At 57.1% G+C, this 4,772-nt stretch overlaps 1 pseudogene; it reads left to right on the forward strand.

Annotated features, from left to right (window-relative positions):
* Positions 1–446: 446 nt before the first annotated feature.
* Positions 447–4,462, forward strand: LOC109729962 (sialic acid-binding Ig-like lectin 13; annotated as a pseudogene).
* The last annotated feature ends 310 nt before the right edge of the window (positions 4,463–4,772 follow it).

Raw genomic sequence — 4,772 nt, forward strand, 5'->3', positions numbered from 1 at the left:
GGGAGGAGGCTGCTGCCCACCCCGCCTGGGCCTCCACCAAGGCCATGTCCCTCAGCCCCACCCCAGACCCCCCAAACTGTGACTCCGGGGACCCGCCAGATGGGACCCATTATGACCTTCCAGAAAATGTCCCCTGAGTGGAAGGACTTTGATAGGGAGGCAGGGGATGTGGTTGGGGGCTGCATGGGGTGGGAACTTGGGTGACTGTCACCCGTCTGGGCACAGGGTCCCCAGGAGTGGATGTCGGTGGTGACAATTGATCTCTAAGTCCTGCCCTGGCCCTGACAGTGTCAGCCTGTGACGTTCCTCCGCTGAGGAGGGTCACGGTTCTGACCTCGCCCCCATCTTCCTGTGGGGCCTCCTCTAAGTCCTGCAGCTCTCAGTTCCCGAGAGAAGAACCCCGAGGAGCAGACTGTCCCCGGCGTCCCTGGCACCTGAGACCCGACATGCTGCTGCTACTGGCCCTGCTTTGGGGGACGGCGGGGGTGGAGGGATGGGGAGGGTACAGGCTGCAAGTGCAGAGTGTGGTGACGGTGCAGGAGGGCCTGTGTGTCCGTGTGCCCTGCTCCTTCCCCTGCCCTCTGTACCACTGGAGGGACTCTGACCCTATTCATGGCTACTGGTTCCGGGAAGGGGCCAGTGTGGAGAGGGATGCTCCCGTGGTCACAAACAACCCAGCTAGGAAAGTGCAGGAGGAGACCCGGGGCCGATTCCACCTCTTAGGGGATCTTAGGAGGAATGACTGCTCCCTGAGCATCAGAGACGCCACAATGAGGGTCGAGGGGTCATACTTTTTTCGGGTGGAGCGTGGATTGATGAAATGGAACTATGAACAAAACAAGCTGGTTGTGCAGGTGACAGGTAAGGCTCCGGCTCCAGGAGTGTCCAGAGGGGGAGGTGGTGGGCGCTGCAGGGCGGGGCAGGGCTGGGACCCCGTGCTGGGAGGGGCTGGGGGTGAAGCCTGTGGGGCTCAGGGCAGGAGCTGGACCAGAGCCTGAGTCCTCTCAGGGCCCCACGTTGGACCCTCCCTCCTGACCCTGCGTGTCCCCCTCTCCTCCCCAGCCCTGACCCACACGCCCGACATCCTCCTCCCGGAGACCCTGGAGTGTGGCCGCCCCAGCACCCTGACCTGCTCTGTGCCCTGGGCCTGTGAGCAGGGGACGCGCCCCCATATCTCCTGGGAGGGGGCTTCCGTGGCTCCCCAGGGCCCCACCATCGGCCGCTCCTCAGTGCTCACCCTCGTCCCTCAGCCCCAGGACCACGGCACCAGCCTCACCTGCCAGGTGACCTTGCCTGGGGCCGGTGTGACCACGACGAGGACCGTCCATCTCAACGTGTCCTGTGAGAGCTGGGCTGGGAATCCTGGGGTCCTGCTGGGGTCCCCAGTCCAGCGGTTGGGGTCAGGGCTGCACACGGGGTGCTGGGACCTGGGTCTTATTGGGGAATGTTAGGAGGATGCTGGGTTCCCCCTCCCCCCTTACGTGGCTCCTGGGGACAGAGGCAGCGTCCACCCAGCCCTCAGCAGTGACTTAGGGCTGCCATGTGTGTCTGCCCCAGACTCTCCTCAGAACCTGACCGTGACTGTCTTCCATGGAAACGGCTCAGGTAGGACGGGCCCTCCCTGGGCTGTGGGAGCTGGGCCTCTTCAGTCAGGGCAGGTGCGTCCTTCTCATCCTGGACTCACCTGGTCACCTGAGACCTCCTTCTGGTGACCCAGGGCCCCTTCCTCCCCTAAGACACCTTCTCACCCCCTCGGCCCACAAGGACAGGGTGACAGTCACACAGCAGAACTGGCCTCCAAGACCCTTGTCATTCGTCTCCTGAACACTCCTTCAGCCTTGTCTGTTTTTTCCCCCAAGTGTTTACCTAATTCTGAGTGGGTGATACGGTCACATGGGTGACAATTCCAAATGCACAGCAGGGTGAGTCCTCAGAGGCCTGTCCCCTCCCCAGAACCCACCAGGGTCCCCCAGGCTGCTAGAGCCTTGGTCTGTTCACCTGCAGGACCTCAGAGGTGGTTTGACATCCGTAGTGCAGCCATCCCCATGGTCCTGTGTGACTGTGTGGTGTCCCCCTGCATGGATTTACCCTGAGTCTAGATACATCTTATGCCAATGGAAAGTCATGGCGTTATTTTATCTTATCAGTAGACACATTGCAAGGAATATCTTCTATCTCCTTTCACACTTGTGTGTATGTTTGTGGGATAAATTCTTACAAATAATAAATGGGTCCTAAGTTTTCTTTAATTTTGAGAAATATGGCCAAGTGTTTCTGTATAAAGGGTGTACACGTTACATTCCCAACAGGGATTGGTCAACGTGTGTGTTTGCCTCCACTGCACTCTCCGTATGTGTCTTCCCCTCAGCAGGGCCTTTCTCTGTCCTTCCTTCCTGTCTGCAGATCTCTCTGTCTCTCTGACCTTCTGTCTGTTACTCTGCAGAAGTCACTGGGCTTGGGAACGGCTCATCTGTGTCAGTCCTGGAAGGCCAGTCCCTGCGTCTGGTCTGCGCTGTCAACAGCAACCCCCCTGCCAGGATCACCTGGACCTGGGGGAGACTCACCCTCAACCCCTCCCAGCCCTTGGGCCCTGGGGTGCTGGAGCTGCCTCGAGTGCACCTCAGGGATGAAGGAGAATTCACCTGCCAAGCTCAGAACCCTCTGGGCTCCCAGCACGTCTCCCTGAGCCTCTCCCTGCAGACTGAGGACCCAGGTGGGTCGGGGAGAAATAGAGAAGAACACCTGCCCCAACTTTGGAGTCCACCCAGCAATCCCTTAACCTAAAGGGAGGCTCAGCTGTGAGGCCTGGAACTTCCTTGTGACTCAGAGCACCACTGTCCTCTTCCTGCCTGGCAAGGGGCCTGGGGTGGGGCGAGGGGCAGAAGTGGACCTGGGGGGGAGGGGCTGGGGCTGGACAGGGGTGTTTGGGGAGAGAAGGTCCTTGCTCCGCAGGGCTGGGACTAGGGTGAGACACATCAGGAATTCAACTTGGGTACAAAATTTCAGAAGACATAAGGACAAACCAGTCACCAATCAAGGGAAGTAATATTGCTATGCAATGATTTTTTTTAAAACAATAAGTTGAACACAGTAAAATCAATGATGAACAAAATTTCTAAATTTTTAAAGGCTGCAGCAGCACTTCCATGTGTCACTGGTCCCACCAGCAGCCTCCCCACCTCCTCTCTCCCGTCCTTGTTCCTTGCCTCTGAGATGGGGAAGGGGAGTAGGAGCCCAGGGCCCTACAGGGGTGGGAGGAGGAGAGACCCAGCACTTGCAGGTGAGTCACCAGAGTTGCTCTCCTGCATCTGCAGGCACAGTGCAGCCTGTCTCGGGGGGGACGCTGGGGGCTGTCTGGGGAGCTGGAGCCACAGTCCTGGTCTTCCTGTCCTTCTGCGTCATCTTCATCATGTAAGCATTGACCTTGGGGGGAGGGCAGGCCAGGTGCAGAGTCCCTGTGGACAGAGGTAGAGGGAGCTGGATGGGGCATGAGCTTGAAGAAAGGGCAGGAAGGGGGTGAGGAGTGCACTGTGAGAATTTCATGAGCTCCCTTGTTTTGGGGGCTCCTAGTCTATGGCAATCTGCGGACCCCTTATCCAGGAGGCTGGTGGGTGTGTTCTCAGAATTGGCATCTGTGGGACTGGTAACCCCTGTCCCACCATGGCCACCACTCCAGCCCCTTCCTAGGAAAAAAGTTGGGGTCAGCCTGCCTACTGTGCTCTCATCTGCCCAGACTAAGTCTCTCTGGTCTGTCCTCTCAGCGTGAGGTCCCGCAGGAGGAAGGCGGCAAGAGCAGCAGCGGGCGTGGGGGACACAGGTGTGGAGGAGCCAGACGCTGTCAGGGTCCCAGGCTCTCGGGTAAGCTACTGGGTATGTCCACATCCAGCTTCCTGCCTGGACACCTCCCACAGGATGTCCTCCAGTATTGCTCAGCTGGCATGGCCAAAGTTGCCTCCTCATCTCCTCCTCCCACCCAAAAGCTGCCGCCCACTGCAGCATTCCCCATGGTGCCAGTAGCACAGAAGTCCAACCCCTCTGCTTCTTCCACGGCCAGGGACACTGGAAGAGTTACCTCCTGTATGTCCTTTCTTTCTTCCCCTATGCCAAAAGTTCACCATGTCTTGCCTGTTTATCCCCTAAGAACAGCCAGCATTGGTCCCCTCCCTCCATCCTGACCCCTCTCATTGCTGAGGCCTCAGGTTCTCTTCTTGGACCATCTCATCTCCCTGCCTCTCACCTCCCCTTCCCTACCTGGAGGGATTGTCCAAAAGCCATCACTGCCCTGTCCCCCCTTATTTGCCCAGATGCTCCCTCATCCCAAACTCTGTTAGAACAGGGGCCAGGAAACATTTTCTGTAAAGACCAGATGGTAAATGTGTTTGGTTCTGTGGGTTATACAGTCTCTGCTGCAGTTACTCAACTCTGCTGTTGTAGCATGAAAGTCGCCATAGACCAGGTGTAAATGATGAGTTTAGCTGTGTTTCAATAAAACTTTATTTAAAAAGGCAGACAGTGGGTGAACTTTGACTAGGGTATAGTTTGCCCACCCAAGGTCTAGAGAAGAAAACCCCAAGTTCTAGGCCAGCAGCCCTGCCATCCAGGCCTCTTAGGTACCTACATGTCCCTTAGGGATGGAATTACCCAGAGGTGACTGAGACTCTTGAGCTAGATGCAAAATTTTAGGGGTTGTGAAAACTCTCAGTGATTGAGACAATTTATGTAATTTTTTAACAGATGGAAATCAAGGAAACAATTCATGATGAGTAAAATAT

This window comes from Microcebus murinus, chromosome 16, assembly GCF_040939455.1.
Source record: "Microcebus murinus isolate Inina chromosome 16, M.murinus_Inina_mat1.0, whole genome shotgun sequence".
Classification (NCBI taxonomy): Eukaryota; Metazoa; Chordata; class Mammalia; order Primates; family Cheirogaleidae; genus Microcebus; species Microcebus murinus.